Below are 27,077 nucleotides of genomic sequence, written 5' to 3' on the forward strand. Positions count from 1 at the left end.
TGCCAAGATATTACCTAGTGAAATACCTTTCCTGAAGAAACATTTACATCCCTTTTTGACTGTTTCTTCTAGAGCCTCATTTGCTGCCAATAGTCTGAAGTTATTTTGTATTATTCGACAGACTTGGTGATATTGCGTGCTGTAATCTGTAGTGAAAAAAATCCCTCTATTGTCTGATTTTCTAGCTTCAGACTTTTCTAACAATGTCTGTCTATCAATAGTGGCAACTTCCTGTTTTTAGACATACAAAGAGAAAGAAGACGATCCGGTAAGAGTCCCAAGGTGCAATAAAACATAAATTTTATTCAATAGTTAAAATCCAGGATACAGGAATAAGACCAGCAGACAGGTCTTACGCGTTTCGGCTGTGTGCCGTATTCATAGACCTACAGAATAGTATGTCTGCAACCTTTAAAAAGAGGCTGCCAAGCAGCCATTGGGTAAGCAATTAGTAATTAATTATTTTAAAGTATCAACACTCTTGTTTAAAGCATTACCAACATAATTGGATAAACGTAATGATGCATGGTAGGCATTGACATATACCTATAAATATAGTGAGACAGAGATATAAATTAACAAACATTTTAAACAAGAAGCCATAGTAGTGACAACATCACCTCATCACAGGAAATACCAATATGTCTAATATATTACAATTAATGTTTTAAGTTTTGCAGTAAATTCCTTTTCTAAGTGCCATGTTGAAATGCTATACCATATATTGTAAGGTTAGCTAAAAATGTATGTTAACATAAGTACAAAGTTACACTACTGTTGCTTACTTAACAACATTAAATACAACTTGCACAACCACTGACCTAAAAACCAATTCATGAACTTAAAAGTATATGTGTAATATAGACTTTTGGTGGATATTGGTGCGTTTGTAATGCTTATTATTATTACCGGTAAGAACTAATATGCTGGAATAGGAATCTTGATTCTCTATTATTATTTATTTATTAATAGTTCTTAGGCTACAAAATATATGCCTGTTTGTAAATTATAATAACAATAAACCACAGCAAAAGACACTGTTAAGGCATTTTATGTTTTACCTATCTCTCTCTGAATACTCCTAGGTAATATTGAATGATTGGTTAGACATATGAATACTCTGGAGTATGAGGTTGTTATGGTACTAGATGTATGTATCCCCATGTAATTACCAATATTTGATGACATTAAATTCTGAATGAAAGCCTTTGGGTACTTGAGTATCCAATTTGAAAATCCAATAAATCTCCTGTTTAGAGAGGAGTCTATCTCTATCACCACCTCTGCTAGGATTTTTTACATCTTCAATTGCTCTCCATCTGAACGTGTTGGTATTTTGATTGTGTACATCTAAGAAATGTCTTGATAGAGCTGAACATCTCTTTTCATTGTTAATATAACCCAAATGTTCTCTAATTCGGGTTCTGACATCACGACTAGTCATTCCAACATATTGTAATTTATGTTCTGTGCATTCGATCAAATAAATCACATATGGTGTGGAACAAATGACACAGCCCTTGGTAGGAAAAATATGTCCTGTGACACAAGAGTGGAATTCTTTACCTGTTGAAAGAAATTCACAGGATTTACAGCGTGCGTGACCACAACGGTATGTGCCATTTACTGATAGCCATGAGCTATATCTGTTAGTAGTTTTTAGATAGCTTGGTGAGAGAGGATTTCCCATAGTTAAATTTCTCGAAAAGACACATTTACAGCCATCTTCAACTACTGCTTTTAGTTTCTTATCACCATATAAAATTGGAAAATACTTTTTAATAATACTGCAAACCTCAGAGAACTGTGATTAGTATTTAGTGATGAAAGTTGGCTGTTTAGTTTATGTTTTCTTAGGCTTACTGAACAAAGTATCTTCCCTATCAATAGTGTCCACTTCTTTAGAAATTTTATTCACTTGGTTTTTGCAATAACCTCTGGCTTTAAATCTTTTCTTGTGATCTGTACTTTGTACATCATAGTCAGCTCTATCAGAGCAGATTCTCTTTGCTCTGATGAACTGGCTTTTGACAATCCCTTTAAAAACATGTTTTGGATGTGCACTTTTAGCGTGCAATAAAGAGTTACCAGCAATCTTCTTGCGGTACAAATTTGTTTTCTCTTTAGTCAAAGGTGACCCTAAAAGTTCAACATCCAAAAAACATGTTTTTTCTTTGCTCCATTCATATGTAAAGCTGACTCCTGTTTCTTGCTCATTGAGGTACTGAACAAATTGTTCAGCATCTCGTTTACTTGATCTCCAAATGATCAAAAGATCATCTATAAATCTTTTATAAAAAGTAATATTGTCTCTCATTGGGTTAGTGTCTGAGTACACATACCTCGACTCAAGCCAGCCCATAACTTCCTGTTTTGTCTTGGCAACTGCATGATGGTTGTAGTCCCTATTCAATAGTCGTTCCGTTAATTGATTGGCATGTGTCTCATATTTGGAAGAATTGCTACAGTTCCTCTTCAGTCTTGAGAACTGTCCTTTTGCCACTGACCTAAAGACTTGTTTCGGATTACTGCTCCTGGCATGGAGAAGTGTGTTGCCTGTTATGGGTTTTCTATAGACCTCGGTTTCTATTCCCACCTCAGGTATACCAGTTAAGGTTAGGTCTAGAAAGTTGATTTTGGCCTTGTTGAGCTCAAAAGTGAACTCTAAACCCATATCATTGGTATTTAACAGGCAACAAATTCCATTGCCAATTCCTCCGTGCCTCTCCATACCAGGAGCAGATCATCTATGTAACGTTTATAAAAACGTATAGACTGTCAGAAGGGGTTTCTACCCCCATAGATGCGGGACAGCTCCCACCACCCCATGTATAGGTTGGCGAAAGAGGGTGCATACTTCACGCCCATAGCTGTCCCGCATCTCTGGAGGTAGAAAATCCCCTCAAAAGAAAAATAATTGTGTGTCAACAAAAACTTGAGTATCCTCAAGACATATTGCACATATTCATCAGTATAGCCAGTTCTTCGTAAGAAAAATTCAATAGCCTCCACACCCTTTTCATGAGGTATCGAGGTGTAAAGTGCTTTGACATCAATTGTAAGCCACATATCAGATTTATCCCATTTGAGGTCTTTCATAAGATTGAGAACATGGGTTGTATCCTGGAGAAAACTGGTTAAACCGCTCACCAATGGCTGCAATATACCATCCAGCCATTGGGATGTTCTCTCTAACAAAGACCCAATTCCACTTACAATGGGTCTACCTGTGACCCCCTCCAGGGATTTATGGACTTTGGGTAGATGGTTAAAAATGGGCGTCACTGGATTGTCCACCAGGAGGAAGTCACAGGTAGACTCATCCAGGATGCCCAGATCTTTACCATCATCAAGCATCTGTGCCAATTCCCTTTTAAACCTGGTAGTGGGATCCCCTCCCAATTTCCTGTAGAATTTCTAATTTTCCAATTGTCTCTCTGCTTCTGCAATGAACTGAGATCTTGACATCACAACAACGGAACCACCCTTATCGGCATTTCTAATTACCAGGTCAGTATGCGCCCTCTTTCGCCAACCTATACATGGGGTGGTGGGAGCTGTCCCGCGTCTATGGGGGTGGAAACCCCTTCCGACAGTCTATACATTTTTATAAACGTTACATAGATGACCTGGTATGGAGAGGCACGGAGTAATTGGCAATGGAATTTGTTGCCTGGTTAAATACCAATGATATGGGTTTAGAGTTCACTTTTGAGCTCAACATGACCAAAATCAACTTTTTAGACCTAAGCTTAACTGGTATACCTGAGGTGGGAATAGAAACCTGAGGGCTATAGAAAACCCATAACAGGCAACACACTTCTCCATGCCAGGAGCAGTCATCCGAAACAAGTCTTTAGGTCAGTGGCAAAAGGACAGTTCTCAAGACTTAAGAGGAACTGTAGCAATTCTTCCAAATATGAGACACATGCCAATCAATTAACAGAACGACTATTGAATAGGGGCTACAACCATCATGCAGTTGCCAAGACAAAACAGGAAGTTGCCACTATTGATAGACAGACATTGTTAGAAAAGTCTGAAGCTAGAAAATCAGACAATAGAGGGATTTTTTTCACTACAGATTACAGCACGCAATATCACCAAGTCTGTTGAATAGTACAAAATAACTTCAGACTATTGGCAGCAGATGAGGCTCTAGAAGAAACAGTCAAAAAGGGATGTAAATGTTCCTTCAGAAAAGGTATTTCACTAGGTAATATCTTGGCACCCACACAGCTTAAAAAAATACAAATGGGTGATCAGAGCTCATGGTTACGACTCAAAGGGGTGTATAGATGTAACAATCACTCTTGTAAGGCCTGTGAGCATATTACAATAGGTGAAGGCTTTAAAAGTGAAGAAACTAATAAAACTTACAGACACAACCGGTGTATGAATTGCAGAAGCAAATATACCATTTATTTGGCAGGCTGTGGAGATTGCCACCTACAATATGTAGGTATGACCTCCAGAGAGACACGTGTACGCATTAGGGAACACCTCTCGGACATTAAAACCAGTGTCCTGACCACCCCCTGGTGCAACATTTCAATTTAGTCCATAATAAGCAAGTGGAGAGTTTAAAATGGACTATTATTGAAATAGTGAGTACGAATCAAAGAGGGGGTGACAGAGATCAGGCACTGGCTAAGCGGGAGGTGTTCTGGATTTTTCACCTGCAGACCAGGCATCCTAAAGGCCTAAATTCGTCTTACGATCTCATAAATTTCTGGAATTAATTGGATAGTATAAATTGGTAAACTTTGTAGAGGCACTACCTTAATATCCCTGGGAGACTTTTTTAAGTTTATGGACTCCCTTGAATCAAGAATTTTATTACATTTGAAATACTCCATTGTAATTCAAATTCGGAACATCCGATTCATGTACACTAGATACATCAATATTCATTTTTAAATTAGGTTACAATTTAATTAGAATGAGCTACCAAGTATCAAATAACACTCAAACCAAATCTTGAACTCTATATCAACAATTGTACATTTGTTTTCCCATTCTTTCTTTTGGAATCTGCAGTTGACATAATTGAGTGATAACACATTGAAGCAAGTAGATCTGTAATAGTAATCTAACCCATTTGTGGGCTGGTCTAGGTTTATGTATCTACACTGTGTCAGATTTTGGCAATACACAGTAGAATTAATAAAGTGGATCATATGATTTTTTTTGTATAAACTAACAGTTTTTATTTTAAATTTGCTAAAGATCCAAAGAGTTACTGATATGTCAAGAAACCCCAAATGAATCGTAGTTGCATTTTACTATGTGTTATTCAAACTTGTGGTGTTTAATGTAGCCATTTCTATCAATTTCATTTATTTATTGTTAATCCAATACTTTGTAATTATTGTGTGTCATATTATTTGCAAAGGTAAACTGTTTAGCTGAGTTTAGAAACACAGGGCCAATGAGCCCAGTCACTTCTTAGCAATCCAGGTTAGCAATGAATTAGTTAAATTCAAACATGTAACCCTAGTTAATCAATTTGTTTTACTCCTCTTAAATAGCCCGTTAGTGAAAGGGTGGTTAGGAAGCTATGAGTACGGCAGTTCAACTGAAACGCGTAAGCTTTGGACACTAAGGGCATGTTTGTATGTCTATGTATGCACCGCTTTTAAGAATGGTTCAATAAAGAAAAGAAAAAGTTTTACTGCAGCTCCGGACTTTGTCTTTTTTCGTCTCCATTTTGAAGCCCTTCAGTTCCAGGTGATAAACTGTCAGCATTTTCCGGATGTTCTGGGTTATCCCTGGCTCCAAAAGCACAATCCCAGTCTCGACTGGCGCAGGTCTGAAATTTTGTTGTGGTATACGCAATGTATTTCCACTTGTATTCGGAAACCAGTTAAAATCTTGTGCACTTCTTCGGTATTTCAATTGCCAGGGGAGTATTGAGAGCTCCTAGACGTTTTTGACAAGGTGCGTGCCAGTACGTTGCCTCCTCACCGGTCTTACTATTGTGCCATAGACCTGCAACCTGGAGCCATTCCTCCTCGGGCCGGGTTTACCCTCTGTCTGTTGCGGAGAATTGTGCTATGGAGGAGTATGTTGCCGATGATGTGTCGTGGGGGATCATCCGCAAATCCTGCTCTCCTGTTGGGGCTGGCTTCTTCTTTGTGAAGAAAAAGGGTGGCAAGTTAAGACCATGCATCGATTGTAGGGGTCTTAATCGTCTTACCATTAAGAATGCTTACCCTATTCCGCTCATTATAGAACTCTTTGACCGCCTCAAGGGAGCTACGGTCTTTACTAAACTTGATTTGAGAGGAGCGTACAATCTCATTAGGATCCAGGAGGGCCATGAATGGAAAACAGCATTTAACTCCAGGAGCGGGCATTATGAGTATCTTGTAATGATCTTTGGCCTATATAATTCTCCTGCTGTTTTCCAGGAATTTATTAATGATGTCCTACGAGATATGTTGCAACAGTGTGTTGTGGTGTACTTAGACGACATCCTCATACACTGACCCACACTTGAGGCTCATCGTTCTGATGTTGCACAGGTTCTTCAGATACTATGTGAGAATGGCCTGTTTTGTAAACTCTAGAAATGTGAGTTCCATCAGACTCAAGTAACCTTCCTAGGTTATGTTATCTCCATTGCAGGGTTCTCCATGAATCCTGACAAGTTATCTGCAGTTCTGCAGTGGCCTCACCCAGTTGGTCTTCGGTCTATTCAACATTTTTTGGGGTTCGCCAATTACTATAGAAAGTTTATTAAAAAAAAATCTTCCTTGGTCAAACCTATCACAGACATGACCCGTAAAGAGAATGATCCACTTCATTGGTCACCTACTGCCATTAAGGCCTTTGATAGTCTTAAGACTGCCTTTGCTGCCGCTCCAGTTCTGGCTCATCCTAACCCTGTCCTACCTTTCGTTCTTGAGGTCGATGTGTCTGAGACACCATATCTACTGCAGATATTGTCAGAGAGGGGTTATTCAGTATTTTGCGAAGCCAAAATTGGACTTTCAGCCAGATGTTTCTAACTTTTGGACAGGTCCATGTCATGTGCAGAAGATTTGCGGAAGGAAAAGAACATTTAGGACAACTAGCAAAATTAACATTTCCACATTTAAGCCCTTTTTCTAGAGTGAAATACGACATGTGAATTACTTTCAAATGGGACTCCCTCCAGGTTGAGGAAAGAGTTGTTTGCATAACAACTTGAATTGAAGAATATAATAATTTGGGATCTAGTTCTTGCATTAATAGTGCAGCCCACTTGATACACAGCTTATCCAGTTTCAATGTTCCCCAGTCTGAGACTAGGGCATTATACCCTGGAGTAATTGACATGCATCCATTTTTAACTAATACCAACCAATTTTCGATATTTCCCAATGACCAGTTCCAGCCGTGATCAGTTATCAGTTTTTGAGCGTAATGTCTCGCTTGAAGATAAGCAAATAAATTTCTTTGTGGGAGATTAAATTCATGCCTAAGGGAATCAAATGTTTTAACACATTGTCTTTCCAAGTTTATTATTTGTATTACATTAGCAAGACCCTCATGCTTCCATTTTGAAAAGAGTACTGAATTTAGACCTGCTGGGAATTGAGGATTCCCCAGAAGTGGAAGATATCTTGAGACTCGGTATTCTATAGCTAGCCTATTACACATCTTTTTCCATGCCAAAATTGGATTATATATAGATCTCAATTTCTTTAGTGCAAGAGGTATAAAACCAACATTAGCGTGAATAAGTGCAACAAGAGAAACGGGATTTGTTATATTTTTTTCAAGATTGTTATTAGTAATGTAATCTTTTGAAAATATCCAATCTGTTACTATGCGAGCCAGAGAGACATAATTATAGGCCTTAAGATCAGGTAAAGCTAGACCCCCATATTTAATGGGGAGATAGAGCTTCTGCAGGGAAATTCTAGACCTCTTGTTTTGCCATATAAATGACCGCAAGGCTGAGTCAAAGGATGTCAGATCTTTTTTCCTAAGAATTACAGCAGTATTTTGAAGAATGTAGAGTATTTTTGGAAGTAAAATCATCTTGTAAGCAGCTATTCGTCCCGAAAGGGACAGCGGTAAATTATGCCAGTTTTTAAAAGTATCTTTAATTTTATTTATAATTGGTGTAATATTTAGGGAGTACCATTTATCAGGGTTCGGAGATATCATAATTCCTAGATATCTAAATGAATCCTGGACTATGGAAAAAGGTATATTTATGCATGATTCCTTAGTCTGTTTAATCCAGAGAAATTCTGATTTTGTGACATTCAGCTTGTATCCGGAAAAAGATCTGAATTGTTGTAAGATTAAAAGAAGTCTGGGTATATTTGTTTTGGTGTTAGTCATATAGATCAGAATGTCATCTGCATAAAGTGCAATTTTTGATTCGTGACTGCCTATTTTAATTCCCTCTAGTTGCTGTCTTATTGATATGGCAAGCGGTTCGATAGCAATATCAAAAAGGAGGGGGGACAGGGGGCAACCTTGCCGAGTCCCTCGCCGCAGGAGAATATCCTGTGAGAGAGACCCGTTAACTATCATCCTTGTAGATGCTTTACGGCACAGATTTGTGACAAACCTAAGAAATTTCCCTTTCAGCCCAAATTGCTCTAGTGAAGATAGAAGGTGGTCGTGCTGAACCGAGTCAAAAGCCTTCTCGGCATCTATGGCTAGAATTGCCTGATCCATGTTAGGCCCCTCCCCTAGTGAATCTGAGCCATCATTTGTTCTAAGATAATCAATAATAAGCATGAGTTCTCTGATTTTAGCGGACGAATTCCTATTCTTTATAAACCCAGCTTGATCAGGGTTAATAATAAGAGGTAGAACTAATTGCAGCCGTTGGGCTAATATGGAAGTTAAAAGTTTGTAATCTGAATTCATGAGAGCAATAGGTCTATAAGATTCCTTTAATACTGGGTCTTTCCCTTTTTTTAGAAGCAACGTCATGTAGGATGCTGAAAAATTTGCCGTAGGCTCATTGCCCTGCACATATATGTAATTAAATAGAGTAGTTACAAAGGGTGTTATACTTTGTGAAGTTATTTTGTAAAATTAGTTAGGGAGTGCATCTGGGCCAGGAGATTTATTAGAGGGTAAATTTTTAATTGTGTTGGCCACTTCTAAGTTGGTTATAGGAGAATACAACTGTTCTAGTGCATCCGAAGGTATTAAGGGATGCAAAATCTTTTTCCAAAAATCATCTCTTTGTGTGATATTCAGAGGTTCAGAGTTATATAAGTCAGTATAATAGTTAAAAAAGGTTCTGGTAAGGTCTTCAGAAGACCTAACTTTTTGACCATTAACATTTAATGTGTCTATCATCTGAGAGCCCTTTTCCTGTTTAAGAAGTTTTGCCAGCAGTTTACCTGATTTATTCCCATGCCTATGTAATTTTGCAGAAAATCTGATATCCTTTTGTGTTGATTTAAACAACAGCAATGAGTCCCTTTCTCCTAACGCTGCGGTATACTTAGCCCAGCTTAGCTGTGTGCTTTCGATTAAATAAGAATTATACGCATTTGTCACTGCACGTAAAAGCTCATTCTCCCTTTTTTTAAGTTTTTTGCTTCGTGTGATGGTGTATGCCAGAATTTCTCCCCTTAAGACCGCTTTTGCGGTTTCCCAAAATAAGTCAGGGCGATTCAGAGCTTCCGAGTTAAATGTCATGTATTCCCTGAATTTTATTTCCAACCAATTTTTGAACTTAACATCTAATGCCAGGTATGTAGGGATGTTTTAATAATTTTTATTAGACAATGTTATTATGAGTGTTACTGTACTTTTTAATGTATTTTTTATGTGTTTTGTGCAACTTTTTTATTTCACAAAACCATTTACCAGAGCTCTGAGGACGTGCTATCCCGACATGTTAACTTCAACTGCAATCTCGTTTACTTTAAACTTGTAACACGTGCACTACATCTGTTGCATGAAAACACACAAGATAAACCAATTTTCGTTTGCGCAAAACTGTTATCATTCCACTCGTAATCTAGCCCTATACAAGGGAGAGGTGCAGAGATGTGTCTGCCTGCACAGAATGTTAGATCAGGGCAACTGTGGTTTGGTTTATAACCTTCATAAGTAATGAGGAGCTAAGATTTTTTTTTTTTTAGACTTTATTAACAATAACATAAATCAACAATTTTCATACCACAAGAATATAAAAATTATGTATATAATAATAATGACTTGCAGTAGAAAAAATTCTCAAGTAAAAAGCAAACAGAAAACCACTAGAAAGCCACTATAATTATCACTATTTGCATGAAATGATGCCGGTCCGCCCACAATAAATGTCCCCTGCATTTCTTGCTAAGAATAAAAAAACTGCATGTGCAATTTGAAAATAGCTAACTGAAAAATATTAAACGTGCACTGCTAAACTGTCATACAAGAAAACAGCTAACTGGGCAAGAAGAAAGCTGTGGGTGGAGCTTGGTGGCCATTTTCAATTGCAAACAAACGATGATTATTTAAATGTTTCATATACTTCTTACAAGCTTATAGATGTGGACCAGTTGCGGGATGCTTCTCTGGTATGTAACAATAAGTTATCAAAATATGTATTGGGTCTAGACTGTCCCTTTAAAAAAAACTGCAATTTCATAAGGGTGTGTAAGACTTTTTTTTTTTTTTTAGTTGAAATGATTTTTATTAACATCATAGCATCATAACTGTTAGCAGTTATATAAGTCAGTATAATAGTTAAAAAAAGGTTCTGGTAAGGTCTTCAGAAGACCTAACTTTTTGACCATTAACATTTAATGTGTCTATCATCTGAGAGCCCTTTTCCTGTTTAAGAAGTTTTGCCAGCAGTTTACCTGATTTATTCCCATGCCTATGTAATTTTGCAGAAAATCTGATATCCTTTTGTGTTGATTTAAACAACAGCAATGAGTCCCTTTCTCCTAACGCTGCGGTATACTTAGCCCAGCTTAGCTGTGTGCTTTCGATTAAATAAGAATTATACGCATTTGTCACTGCACGTAAAAGCTCATTCTCCCTTTTTTTAAGTTTTTTGCTTCGTGTGATGGTGTATGCCAGAATTTCTCCCCTTAAGACCGCTTTTGCGGTTTCCCAAAATAAGTCAGGGCGATTCAGAGCTTCCGAGTTAAATGTCATGTATTCCCTGAATTTTATTTCCAACCAATTTTTGAACTTAACATCTAATGCCAGGTATGTAGGGATGTTTTAATAATTTTTATTAGACAATGTTATTATGAGTGTTACTGTACTTTTTAATGTATTTTTTATGTGTTTTGTGCAACTTTTTTATTTCACAAAACCATTTACCAGAGCTCTGAGGACGTGCTATCCCGACATGTTAACTTCAACTGCAATCTCGTTTACTTTAAACTTGTAACACGTGCACTACATCTGTTGCATGAAAACACACAAGATAAACCAATTTTCGTTTGCGCAAAACTGTTATCATTCCACTCGTAATCTAGCCCTATACAAGGGAGAGGTGCAGAGATGTGTCTGCCTGCACAGAATGTTAGATCAGGGCAACTGTGGTTTGGTTTATACCCTTCATAAGTAATGAGGAGCTAAGATTTTTTTTTTTTTAGACTTTATTAACAATAACATAAATCAACAATTTTCATACCACAAGAATATAAAAATTATGTATATAATAATAATGACTTGCAGTAGAAAAAATTCTCAAGTAAAAAGCAAACAGAAAACCACTAGAAAGCCACTATAATTATCACTATTTGCATGAAATGATGCCGGTCCGCCCACAATAAATGTCCCCTGCATTTCTTGCTAAGAATAAAAAAACTGCATGTGCAATTTGAAAATAGCTAACTGAAAAATATTAAACGTGCACTGCTAAACTGTCATACAAGAAAACAGCTAACTGGGCAAGAAGAAAGCTGTGGGTGGAGCTTGGTGGCCATTTTCAATTGCAAACAAACAATGATTATTTAAATGTTTCATATACTTCTTACAAGCTTATAGATGTGGACCAGTTGCGGGATGCTTCTCTGGTATGTAACAATAAGTTATCAAAATATGTATTGGGTCTAGACTGTCCCTTTAAAAAAAAACTGCAATTTCATAAGGGTGTGTAAGACTTTTTTTTTTTTTTTTTAGTTGAAATGATTTTTATTAACATCATAGCATCATAACTGTTACTGTACATCTATCCAGATAAAGCACATGATCAGAAAGTCTTATTTTTCACATAAGATTAGCATACAAATTACATATCCTTCAGGAGGATGATATTTAATGAAAACGTTCTTATAAATGTCTTTAGATATGGTTTCAAAAAGTCCTTCTCTTGGGTCAAAGAGTTCCGTTACAGCCTACGACAATCTAGTGTGGATATTTTACATTTTTCTTTTATTTTTTAAATGTGAACAAACTAATAAACAATTAAAATATTGTAATTCAAACTTGTGGTCCTTGCTGTGATTGCTTAGTGTGAAAGTTGCTTAACTATATATGATTTTAAATATATGAGAGTGTAGAATTGGGGTATGAATACCTTGAAACCTCTTGGGGTCTGTGGCGAGGGATGTTTTTTATAATTATTTTTTTTATTGATCTTTAAGTATACAAAGGAGATGTCATGAGTATACACAAATGTAATATATCACAATTATTACATGACTTACACAGATGCACATGGACTAATTTTCTATACAGATACAAAGGTATGTAGATCTTTAGTCCCAAGTGTAAAGTTGGTTAGAAAGTCGATAATTTTATTTCAAATTTTTTAGTCCAAAGCTCAGTTTTTTCATAAGTTAACGTTTGTAATAGAGTATGTAATAATTGTAATACATTTTATGTAAGAAACACCTTAAGCAATCATCTGAACAAAACAGGTAAATGAAAGGTGAACATGTCCGGTGTGTTGTGTATACTTGGCATGTTTCATTTGTAAAGATATTATGTTTCTTACAAATATGAAGAGGGAGGGGGAAAGGGGGAGGATAGAGGGAGAAAGAGGAGAGAGAAAAAAAAGGTTGGGGTGGGGAAAGGGGAGATGGCAGATTATATTTTCTAATGAGTACTAGGAGGATTCCAGATTTCTAGCATTGCTTCATGAATTTCTATTTTCCCATATATATATTTTGTTCTGGAGTTTCCAATGTGGGAACGTCAGTGGATTTCCGCCTCCGCTGGATAAAGGCTTTGGCACTGTTTAGCATTTTGACGGACTCCAGCTACCCCAACTGGGTAGCTCTGCCATAAGGGTCCTTCTTATACCTGGAACATGCTGCTATGTAGCAGAGCAAAGTGATTGTAGCAGAGCCCACCCAAATAACCAGACAGAACCAGTTATCGGGTGAAACAAAAGAACATCTTTATTGTGGAAACACTACTTTTATACACCAACTCATTTTGATAAGGAGTTTTATCAGACCCCCAGATCTCCCACCTTTCCCGCCCCTCCAGCCTGGCTAGCACCCCCATCGTGTCCATTGTCTTATAGGGTCCCAGTGGTATAGAGGTGGCTATTCTGGGGTGTTCCCGGGTGTGCGGCAGCACTTCCAGGGTGTCGTTGGAAAGCCCTCGGTCCCCAGATGCTACAGTCCAAAAAGCGACATGATCCATGGCTGGGGGCTGGAGCTACGGGTGATCAAATGTACACCATGAAGGCCAAGGGATAATAGAAGTTTTAGGGGGGTCCGGAACCCCCAGTTCCCAAGGGAGCTCCCCTCCTGCAATCACCCCACCTCTTGCTCTCGGTACCTTTAAGTGACATCATCCAAGATGGCGTCCCTTCAATTCCGATTGGCTGATAGAATTCTATCAGCCAATCGGAATTAAGGTAGAAAAAATCCTATTGGCTGATCCAATCAGCTAATAGGATTGAGCTTGCATTCTATTGGCTGTTCCAATCAGCCAATAGAATGCAAGCTCAATCCTACTGGCTGATTGGATCGGAATTGAAGGGATGCCATCTTGGATGATGTCACTTAAAGGTACCGTCATTTACTAAGAAGACTCCAGGTGAAGAGGATGCTCCGCGTCAGATGGCTTGAAGATGGACCTGCTCTGCTCCGGATGGATGAAGATAGAAGATGCCGTCTGGATGAAGACTTCTGCCCGACTGGAGGACCTCTTCTTCCCGGCTTGGATGAAGACTTCTGCCCGTCTGGAGGACCACTTCTGCCCGGCTTCGTTGAGGACCTTGGCCCGGTTGGGTGAAGACTTCTCAAGGTAGGGTGATCTTCAAGGGGTTAATGTTAGGTTTTATTAAGGGGGGATTGTGTGGGTTTTAGAATAGGGTTGGGTGTGTGGGTGGTGGGTTTTAACCCCTTAAGGACAATGCTATTTTTCAATTTATTTCCCTTAAGGACCAGGGCTATTTTTACATTTCTGCAGTGTTTGTGTTTAGCTGTAATTTTCCTCTTACTCATTTACTGTACCCACACATATTATATACTGTTTTTCTCGCCATTAAATGGACTTTCTAAAGATACCATTATTTTCATCATATCTTATAATTTACTATAATTTTGTTTATAAAATATGAGGAAAAAATGGAAAAAAACACACTTGTTCTAACTTTGACCCACAAAATCTGTTACACATCTACAACCACCAAAAAACAACCATGCTAAATAGTTTCTAAATTTTCTCCTGGGTTTAGAAATACCCAATGTTTACATGTTATTTGCTTCTTTTTTTTTTGCAAGTTATAGGGCAATAAGTACAAGTAGCACTTTGCTATTTTGAAACCACTTTTTTTCAAAATTAGCGCTAGTTACATTGGGACACTGATATCTTTCAGAAATCCCTGAATATCCCTTGACATGTTTATTTTTTTTTTTAGAAGACATCCCAAAGTATTGATCTAGGCCCATTTTGGTATACTTCATGCCACAATTTCACCGCCAAATGAGATCAAATAAAAACAATAGTCTACTTTTTCACAATTTTTTTCACAAACTTTAGGTTTCTCACTGAAATTATTTGCAAACATCTTGTGCAATTATGGCATAAATGGTTGTAATCGCTTCTCTGGGATCCCCTTTGTTCAGAAATAGCAGACATATATGGCTTTGGCGTTGCTTTTTGGTAATTAGAAGGACGCTAAATGCCACTGCGCACCACACGTGTATTATGCCCAGCAGTGAAAGGGTTAATTAGGGAGCATGTAGGGAGCTTCTAGGGTTAATTTTAGCTTTAGTGTAGTGTAGTAGACAACCCCAAGTATTGATCTAGGCCGATCTTGGTATATTTCATGCCACCATTTCACCGCTAAATGCGATCAAATGAAAAAAAATGTAAAATTTTTCACAGTTTTAGGTTTCTCACTGAAATTATTTACAAATAGCTTGTGCAATTATGGCACAAATGGTTGTAAAAGCTTCTCTGGGATTCCCTTTGTTCAGAAATAGCAGACATATATGACTTTGGCGTTGCTTCTTGGTAATTAGAAGGCCGCTAAATGCAGCTGCGCACCACACGTGTATTATGCCCAGCAGTGAAGGGGTTAATTATGGAGCTTGTAGGGTTAATTTTAGCTTTAGTGTAGTGTAGTAGACAACCCAAAGTATTGATCTAGGCCTGTTTTGGTATATTTCATGCCACCATTTCCCCGCCAAATGCGATCAAATAAAAACAAAACGTTCACTTTTTCACAATTTTTTTCACAAACTTTAGGTTTCTCACTGAAATTATTTACAAACTTGTGCAATTATGGCACAAATGGTTGTAAATGCTTCTCTGGGATCCCCTTTGTTCATAAATAGCAGACATATATGGCTTTGGCGTTGCTTTTTGGTAATTAGAAGGCCGCTAAATACCGCTGCGCATCACACGTGTTTTATGTCTAGCAGTGAAGGGGTTAATTAGGTAGCTTGTAGGGAGCTTGCAGGGTTAATTTTAGCTTTAATGTCGGGATCAGCCTCCCACCTGGCACATCACACCCCCTGATCCCTCCCAAACAGCTCTCATTCCCCCCCCACCCCACAATTGTCCCTGCCATCTTAAGTACTGGCAGAAAGTCTGCCAGTACTAAAATAAAAGTTTGTTTTGTTTAGCATATTTAAATATGATGATGTGTAGGATCCCCCTTAGCCCCCAACCTCCCTGATCCCCCCCAAACAGCTCTCTAACCCTCCCCCTCTACCTTATTGGTAGCCATCTTGGGTACTGGCAGCTGTCTGCCAGTACCCAGTTTACTAAAAAAAACAGCTTTTTTTATATTTTATTATTTTTTTCTGTAGTGTAGCTTCCCCCAGCCCCTCCAAGATCCCTTAGATGTATTTTTTAAATTGATTTTTTGCCCACTCTATCCCACTTTTTTTAAAAAAATTTCTGTAGTGTAGCCGTTTCCACCCGCTTCCACCCTATGCACGCGCCCACCCCCGCCCTCCCATGCATGTGTGCGCACCTCCGTGCATGCCCTCAATGATCACGCCCATGATCCCGCCCCCCTCAACGTCATATGGCCCATCAATGGCTGCCCACCCGCCTCCCACGTAAGCTCCCACCCACCAATGATACCGGCCATCGATGTCCGGTGCAGAGAGGGCCACAGAGTGGCTCTCTCTGCATCGGATGGCCAACTGGTGTTATTGCAGGATGCCTTGATATCGAGGCATCACTGCAATAACCGGAAAGCAGCTGGAAGCGAGCAGAATCGCTTCCAGCCGCTTTAAACCCCTAATGTCGTACAGGGTACGTCGCTGGTCTTTAAAGACCAGGTTGTGTGCGGCGTACCCTGTACGACATGTGTTGTTAAGGGGTTAATGTTGGGGGGGTATTGTACTTTTTTACAGGTAAAAGAGCTGATTACTTTGGGACAATGCCCCGCAAAAAGCCCTTTTAATGGCTATTTGTAATTTAGTATAGGGTAGGGCTTTTTATTATTTTGGGGGGCTTTTTTATTTTATTAGGGGGATTAGATTAGGTGTAATTAGTTTAACAAACTTGTAATTATTTTATTATTTTCTGTAATTTAGTGGGGGGGTTTCCGTAATTTAGATAATGTTATTTAATTGTAATTAATTGTATTAAGTTTATTTAATTTATTTAATTATAGTGTAGTGTTAGGTGTAATTGTAACTTATGTTAGGTTTTATTTTACAGGTACTTTTGTCTTTATTGTAACTAGGTAGCTATTAAATAGTTAATAACTATTTAATAACTATTGTACCTAGCTAAAATAAATACAAAGTTGCCTGTAAAATAAAAATAAATCCTAAACTAGCTACAATGTAACTATTAGTTATATTGTAGCTAGCTTAAGGTTTATTTTACAGGTAAGTATTTAGTAGTGATGTCGCGAACTTAAAAATTTCCAACTTCAATAGGCAGGCGAACTTTAAAACCCACAAGGACTCTTTCTGGCCACAATAGTGATGGAAAAGTTGTTTCAAGGGGACTAACACCTGGACTGTGGCATGCTGGAGGGGGATCCATGTCAAAACTCCCATCTAAAATTACATAGTTGATGCAGAGTCTGCTTTTAACCCATAAAGGGCCTAAATCACCTAACATTAATAAATTGTTTGCAATAACATGCTTTAAAACATCAGTTATGATGTCGTATCGATCAGGTAGTGTAAGGGTTACGCCCGCTTCACAGTGACAGACCAAACTCCAAGTGTAACGCACCGCAAACAGTCCATTTGCACAACCACGAGATAGATAGATTTGATAGATAGATAGATACATAGATTACATAGCTCAATCGATGCAATATACATATGATCGATACAAATTACATAGATCAATAGATGCAATATACATTTGATAGATACGAATTACATAGATCAATCGATGCAATATCCATTTGATAGATACGAATGTTATCGATCCAAAGATGCAATATACATTTGATAGATACGAATTACATCAATCAAAAGATGCAATATACATTCTATAGATACGAATTACATCGATCAATAGATGCAATATACATTTCATAGATACGTTTGATAGTTAGATAGATTTGATAGATAAATAGATAGATTTGAAAGCTATATAATTTCCCTGACAGAGTATAACAATAAGACATGCGGTCTGGGACGTAGTACTATTCTTAGCAGTTTACTACTACCTGTTACTCCCCCTATCGGGGGAGGTCTATATGGCCTGCATTTGTGGAACAGGGAGATGGAAGAAGATGATTGGTCTGTCCTCCTACTTCAAATTTGTCAAAAACACAAGTGGCTGTCTCAAAACAGTCCGGACACGAGATAGATAGATTTGATAGATAGATATACATAGATTGATAGTTAGATAGAATCGATAGAAGATAAATAGATAGATTTGATAGATAGATATATAATTACCCTGACAAAGTATAATAATTAAACATGCGGTCTGGGACCCATGGTAACTAGGTTGTGTTAAGTAGTACTATTCTTAGCACTTTCATCCCTGTAACTCCTCCTATCGGGGGAGGTCTATATGGCCTGCATGATTACCATGACAAAGTATAACAACAAGACACGCGGTCTGGGATGCATGGTAACTAGGTTGTGTTAAGTAAAACTTTTCTTAGCAGTTTAATCCCTCTTACCCCCCCCCCTTTCGGTGGAGGTCAATATGGCCTGCATGATTACCCTGACAAAGTATAACAACAAAACATGCGGTGTGGGACCCATGGTAACTAAGTTGTGTTAAGTAGTACTATTCTTAATACTTTAATCCCTGTTACTCCCCCTATCAAGGGAGGTCTATATGGCCTGCATGATTACCCTGGCAAAATATAACAACAAGACATGCAGTCTGGGACCCATGGTAACTAGGTTGTGTTAAGTAATACTATTCTTAGCACTTTAATCCCTGTTACTCCCCCTATCGGGGGAGGTCTATATGGCCTGCCTGATTATCCTGACAAAATCTAACAACAAGACATGTGGTCTGGGAACCACTGTTAATGTTAACTAGGTTGTGTTAAGTTGTACTATTCTTAGCACTTTAATCCCTGTTACTCCCCCTATCAAGGGAGGTCTAAATGGCCTGCATGATTAACCTGACAAAGTATAACAACAAGACATGCGGTCTGGGAACCAGTGTTAACTAGGTTGTGTTAAGTTGTACTATTCTTAGCACTTTAATCCCTGTTACTCCCCCTATCAAGGGAGGTGTATATGGCCTGCATGATTACCCTGACAAAGTATAATAACAAAACATGCGGTCTGGGACCCATGGTGGTACTGGTATAACTAGGTTTTCTTAAGTATTACTATTCTTAGCAGTTTAATCCCTGTGATTGGTCTGTCCTCCTACTTCAAATCTGTCAAAAACACAAGTGGCTGTCTCAAAACAGTCCGGACACAAGATAGATAGATAGATAGATAGATAGATATATATACATAGATTGATAGTTAGATAGAATCGATAGAAGATAAATAGATAGATTTGTTAGATATATAATTACCCTGACAAAGTATAATAATTAAACATGCGGTCTGGGACCCATGGTAACTAGGTTGTGTAAAGTAGTACTATTCCTAGCACTTTCATCCCTGTAACTCCTCCTATCGGGGGAGGTCTATATGGCCTGCATGATTACCATGACAAAGTATAACAACAAGACACGCGGTCTGGGACCCATGGTAACTAGGTTGTGTTAAGTAGTACTTTTCTTAGCACTTTAATCCCTGTTACTCCCCCTATCGGGGGAGGTCTATATGGTCTGCATGATTACCTTACCAAAATATAACAATAAGACATGCGGTCTGGAAACCAGTGTTAACTAGGTTGTGTTAAGTTGTACTATTCTTAGCACTTTAATCCCTGTTACTCCCCCTATCAAGGGAGTTCTATATGGCCTGCATGATTACCCTGACAAAGTATAGCAACCAAACATGCAGTCTGGGACCCATGGTGGTACTGGTATAACTAGGTTTTCTTAAGTATTACTATTCTTAGCAGTTTAATCCCTGTGATTGGTCTGTCCTCCTACTTCAAATTTGTCAAAAACACAAGTGGCTGTCTCAAAACAGTCCGGACACAAGATAGATAGATAGGATAGATAGATATACATAGATTGATAGTTAGATAGAATCGATAGAAGATAAATAGATAGATTTGTTAGATATATAATTACCCTGACAAAGTATAATAATTAAACATGCGGTCTGGGACCCATGGTAACTAGGTTGTATTAAGTAGTACTATTCTTAGCACTTTAATCCCTGTTACTCCCCCTATCGGGGGAGGTCTATATGGCCTGCATGATTACCTTACCAAAATATAACAATAAGACATGCGGTCTGGGAACCAGTGTTAACTAGGTTGTGTTAAGTTGTACTATTCTTAGCACTTTAATCCCTGTTACTCCCCCTATCGGGTGAGGTCTATATGGCCTGCATGATTACCCTTACAAAATATAATAATAAAACATATGCTCTGGGACCCATGGTAAGGTTGTGTTAAGTAGTACTGTTCTTTGCATTTTAATACCTGTTACTCACCCTATCGGGTGAGGTCTATATGGCCTGCATGATTACCCTTAAAAAATATAATAATAAAACATATGCTCTGGGACTCATGGTAAGGTTGTGTTAAGTAGTACTGTTCTTAGCATTTTAATACCTGTTACTCACCCTATCGGGGGAGGTCTATATGGCCTGCATGATTACCCTTACAAAATATAATAATAAAACATATGCTCTGGGACCCATGGTAAGGTTGTGCTAAGTAGTACTGTACTTAGCATTTTAATACCTGTTACTCACCCTATCGGGGGAGGTCTATATGGCCTGCATGATTACCCTTACAAAATATAATAATAAAACATGCGGTCTGGGACCCATGGTAACTAGGATGTGTTAAGTAGTACTGTTCTTATTAGTTTAATACCTGTTACAACCCCTAATGGTGGGAGGTCTATATGGCCTGCATGATTAGCCGCACCAAACAAAACAACAAGACATGCATTCTTGGACTGGGACCCATGGCTAACTTGGTTGTGTAAAGTAGTACTGTTCTTACCACTTTCATCCCTATTACTGCCACCTCTGGGGGAGGTCTACATGGCCATCATGATTACCTTACCAAAATATAACAATAAGACATGCGGTCTCGGACCCATGGTAACTAGGTTGTGTTAAGTAGTACTGTTCTTATTAGTTTAATACCTGTTACAACCCCTAATGGTGGGAGGTCTATATGAACTGCATGATTAGCCGCACCAAACAAAACAACAAGACATGCGGTCTTGGACTGGGACCCATGGCTAACTCGGTTGTGTAAAGTAGTACTATTCTTAGCACTTTCATCCCTGTTACTTCCAGACCTCTCGGGGGAGGTCTACATGGCCATCATGATTAGCCTAACAAAGTACAACAATAAAACCTGGGCTCTTGAAACCATGGTAAGTAGGTTTATTTCGGTAGTACTGTTCTTATTAGTTTAATACCTGTTACAACCCCTAATGGTGGGAGGTCTATATGGCCTGCATGATTAGCCGCACCAAACAAAACAACAAGACATGCGGTCTTGGACTGGGACCCATGGCTAACTCGGTTGTGTAAAGTAGTACTATTCTTAGCACTTTCATCCCTGTTACTTCCAGACCTCTCGGGGGAGGTCTACATGGCCATCATGATTAGCCTAACAAAGTACAACAATAAAACCTGGGCTCTTGAAACCATGGTAAGTAGGTTTATTTCGGTAGTACTGTTCTTATTAGTTTAATACCTGTACAACCCCTAATGGTGGGAGGTCTATATGGCCTGCATGATTAGTCGCACCAAATAAAACAACAAGACATGCGTTCTTGGACTGGGACCCATGGCTAACTTGGTTGTCTTCCAACGGATCCCATCAAACATTTAAGTAGTATTGAGAACCACTACTTTTTAAGGTACTTTTAAAAGGTGTTACAAGGCACTTTTTGACGATCAACCACTTTTATCAAATATCACCCTATCTTAGGTTGTTTTATACAATTTTACTAGATCTTTATTTTTATCCACTGCAGTGCGATACACATATAACTTATATATTATGCAAGTTATGTATTTTATGTCATTTTATGTCTTTTTAATCTGCCTATTTTAATTTTAAATATAAACCATATTGTATTTGAATTCTAATATAAATCACATTGTATTTGTTCTTTATCCTACTTGTATTCGTTACAACTTGTACTCGCTACATTTTTACAATATAAATTGTCACATTTTGTACAACACCTCAGTTTTCTGTCTATCATTTACATTTGATCCACACAATCTTATAATCTTATCATCAAAAAAACGAATTATCACGTATAAATTTTATGTTTTTTACATTTATTCACTAATCACGTTGCAACACTATTAAAAGCACTTTTTATTTATTTTTCAATTAATTGAAACTCAGCTCCCCTTCATTTGTCCGTTCTAACTTGGTTGTGTACTATTCTTAGCACTTTCATCCCTGTTACTGCCACCTCTCGGGGAGGTCTACATGGCCATCATGATTAGCCTAACAAAGTACAACAACAAAACATGCGGTCTGGGACCCATGGTAACTAGGTTGTGTTAAGTAGTACTGTTCTTATTAGTTTAATACCTGTTACAACCCCTAATGGTGGGAGGTCTATATGGCCTGCATGATTAGCCGCGCCAAATTAAACAACAAGACATGGCTAACTCGGTTGTGTAAAGTAGTACTATTCTTAGCACTTTCATCCCTGTTACTTCCAGACCTCTCGGGGGAGGTCTACATGGCCATCATAATTACCCTCACCAAAATATAACAACAAGACGTTTGGTCAGGGAACCATGGTAAGGTTACTTCCTTTTGCACAATCAAGTATACCAGTTGCAGACAGAGGTTCTGACCCTGCATTATGGCTGCACCTCTCCCTAAAAGAGGCATCCGTTACAGAGTCTGTGGTTATGTATGCAAAGAGCTGGCCTGCCTAAAAGGAGCAGCAAGGCAGTACAGGTCGTTCTCCTTCAGCCGTTTTATACGATGGCCCACGACCCTCAACAGCCACAACAGCATGAAACACCACATATGCCATCCTTTTGCACAATAGAGTACAGGTATGGCATTGATTTGCGGAACCCGGAGATAATTTAGAGGAACCGGGAATATTGAACAAAAAACGTGCTTGGACACCCAGTACAGGTCGTTCTCCTTCCGCCTTTGTAGACGAGGGTCCAGGACCCTCCACAGACACAACAGCAGGAAACACCACCTATGCCATCTTTTTGAACAATAGAGTACAGGTATGGCATCGATTTTAGGAACACGGAGATAATTTTTAGGAACCGGGAAATTTAAAAAGAAACATGATTGGACACCCAGTACACGTCGTTCTCCTTCAGCCTTTTTATAAGAGGATCCCGGACCCTCAACAGAAACAACAGCAGGAAAGAGCACATATGCCATCCTTTTGATCAACAGAGTACAGGTATGGCATTGATTTTAGGAACACGGAGATAATTTTTAGGAACCGGGAAATTGAACAAAAAAAATGATTGGACACTCAGTACACTTCGTTCTCCTTCAGCCTTTTTATAAGAGGGTCCAGGACCCTCAACAGAAACAACAGCAGGAAAGAGGACATATGCCATCCTTTTGAACAATAGAGTACAGGTACGGCATTGATTTTAGAAACCCGGAGATAATTTTTAGGAACCGGGAAATTGAACAAAAAAAAATGATTGGTCACCCAGTACACGTCGTTCTCCTTCAGCCTTTTTATAAGAGGCTCCAGGACCCTCAACAGAAACAACAGCAGGAAAGAGGATATATGGCATAGTTTTGAACAATAGAGTACAGGTACTGCATTGATTTTAGAAACCCGGAGATAATTTTTAGGAACTGGGAAATTGAACAAAAAAAATGATTGGACACCCAGTACACTTCGTTCTCCTTCAGCCTTTTTATAAGAGGGTCCAGGACCCTCAACAGAAACAACAGCAGGAAAGAAAACATATGCCATCCTTTTGAACAACAGAGTACAGGTACGGCATTGATTTTAGAAACCCGGAGATAATTTTTAGGAACCGGGAAATTGAACAAAAAAAATGATTGGACACCCAGTACACTTCGTTCTCCTTCAGCCTTTTTATAAGAGGCTCCAGGACCCTCAACAGAAACAACAGCAGGAAAGAGGACATATGCCATCCTTTTGAACAATAGAGTACAGGTACGGCATTGATTTTAGAAACCCGGAGATAATTTTTAGGAACCGGGAAATTGAACAAAAAAAAATGATTGGTCACCCAGTACACGTCGTTCTCCTTCAGCCTTTTTATAAGAGGCTCCAGGACCCTCAACAGAAACAACAGCAGGAAAGAGGACATATGGCATCCTTTTGAACAATAGAGTACAGGTACGGCATTGATTTTAGAAACCCGGAGATAATTTTTAGGAACCGGGAAATTGAACAAAAAAAATGATTGGACACCCAGTACACATCATTCTCCTTCAGCCTTTTTGTAAGAGGCTCCAGGACCCTCAATAGAAACAACAGCAGGAAAGAGGACATATGGCATCCTTTTGAACAATAGAGTACAGGTACGGCATTGATTTTAGAAACCCGGAGATAATTTCTAGGAACCGGGAAATTTAACAAAAAAAATGATTGGACACCCAGTACACTTCGTTCTCCTTCAGCCTTTTTATAAGAGGGTTCAGGACCCTCAAAAGAAACAACAGCAGGAAAGAGGACATATGGCATCCTTTTGAACAATAGAGTACAGGTACAGCATTGATTTTAGAAACCCGGAGATAATTTTTAGGAACCGGGAGATGGAAAAAGATGCTTGGACAACCAGTACACTTTGTTCTCCTTCAGCCTTTTTAGACGAGGGTCCCGGACCCTCAACAGAAACAACAGCAGGAAACACCACATATGCCATCCTTTTGCACAATAGATTACAGATATGGCATTGATTTGAGGAACCCGGAGATAATTTAGAGGAACCTGGAATATTGATCAAAAAACGTGCTTGGACACCCAGTACAGGTCGTTCTCCTTCAGCCTTTTTATACGATGGCCCACGACCCAAAACAGGCACAACAGCATGAAACACCACATATGCCACCCTTTTGCACAATCGAGTACAGGTATGGCATTGATTTTAGGAACCCGGAGATAATTTAGAGGAACCGGAAGATTGAACAAAAAATGTGCTTGGACACCCAGTACAGGTCATTCTCCTTCAGCCTTTTTATACGATGGCCCACGACCCAAAACAGGCACAACAGCATGAAACACCACATATGCCATCCTTTTACACAATCGAGTACAGGTATGGCATTGATTTCAGGAACCCGGAGATAATTTAGAGGAACCGGGAATATTGAACAAAAAACGTGCTTGGACACCCAGTACAGGTCGTTCTCCTTCAGCCTTTTTATAAGATGGCCCACGACCCTCAACAGGCACAACAGCATGATACACCACATATGCCACCCTTTTGCACAATCGAGTACAGGTATGGCATCCATTTTAGAAACCCGGAGATAAGTTTTAGGAACCGGGAGATGGAAAAAGATGCTTGGACAACCAGTACACTTTGTTCTCCTTCAGCCTTTTTAGACGAGGGTCCCGGACCCTCAACAGAAACAACAGCAGGAAACACCACATATGCCATCCTTTTGCACAATAGATTACAGATATGGCATTGATTTGAGGAACCCGGAGATAATTTAGAGGAACCTGGAATATTGATCAAAAAACGTGCTTGGACACCCAGTACAGGTCGTTCTCCTTCAGCCTTTTTATACGATGGCCCACGACCCAAAACAGGCACAACAGCATGAAACACCACATATGCCATCCTTTTTCACAATCGAGTACAGTTATGGCATTGATTTCAGGAACCCGGAGATAATTTAGAGGAACCGGGAATATTGAACAAAAAACGTGCTTGGACACCCAGTACAGGTCGTTCTCCTTCAGCCTTTTTATAAGATGGCCCACGACCCACAACAGCATGATACACCACATATGCCACCCTTTTGCACAATCGAGTACAGGTATGGCATCCATTTTAGAAACCCGGAGATGAGTTTTAGGAACCGGGAGATGGAAAAAGATGCTTGGACAACCAGTACACTTTGTTCTCCTTCAGCCTTTTTAGACGAGGGTCCCGGACCCTCAACAGAAACAACAGCAGGAAACACCACATATGCCATCCTTTTGCACAATAGATTACAGATATGGCATTGATTTGAGGAACCCGGAGATAATTTAGAGGAACCTGGAATATTGATCAAAAAACGTGCTTGGACACCCAGTACAGGTCGTTCTCCTTCAGCCTTTTTATACGATGACCCACGACCCAAAACAGGCACAACAGCATGAAACACTACATATGCCATCCTTTTTCACAATCGAGTACAGGTATGGCATTGATTTGAGGAACCTGGAGATAATTTAGAGGAACCGGAAGGTTGAACAAAAAATGTGCTTGGACACCCAGTACAGGTCGTTCTCCTTCAGCCTTTTTATACGATGGCCCACGACCCAAAACAGGCACAACAGCATGAAACACCACATATGCCATCCTTTTACACAATCGAGTACAGGTATGGCATTGATTTGAGGAACCCGGAGATAATTTAGAGGAACCGGGAATATTGACCAAAAAACATGCTTGGACACCCAGTACAGGTCGTTCTCCTTCAGCCTTTTTATAAGATGGCCCACGACCCTCAACAGGCACAACAGCATGATACACCACATATGCCACCCTTTTGCACAATCGAGTACAGGTATGGCATCCATTTTAGAAACCCGGAGATAAGTTTTAGGAACCGGGAGATGGAAAAAGATGCTTGGACAACCAGTACACTTTGTTCTCCTTCAGCCTTTTTAGACGAGGGTCCCGGACCCTCAACAGAAACAACAGCAGGAAACACCACATATGCCATCCTTTTGCACAATAGATTACAGATATGGCATTGATTTGAGGAACCCGGAGATAATTTAGAGGAACCTGGAATATTGATCAAAAAAACGTGCTTGGACACCCAGTACAGGTCGTTCTCCTTCAGCCTTTTTATACGATGGCCCACGACCCAAAACAGGCACAACAGCATGAAACACCACATATGCCATCCTTTTTCACAATCGAGTACAGGTATGGCATTGATTTGAGGAACCCGGAGATAATTTAGAGGAACCGGAAGGTTGA

This window comes from Bombina bombina, chromosome 9, assembly GCF_027579735.1.
Source record: "Bombina bombina isolate aBomBom1 chromosome 9, aBomBom1.pri, whole genome shotgun sequence".
Lineage (NCBI taxonomy): Eukaryota > Metazoa > Chordata > Amphibia > Anura > Bombinatoridae > Bombina > Bombina bombina.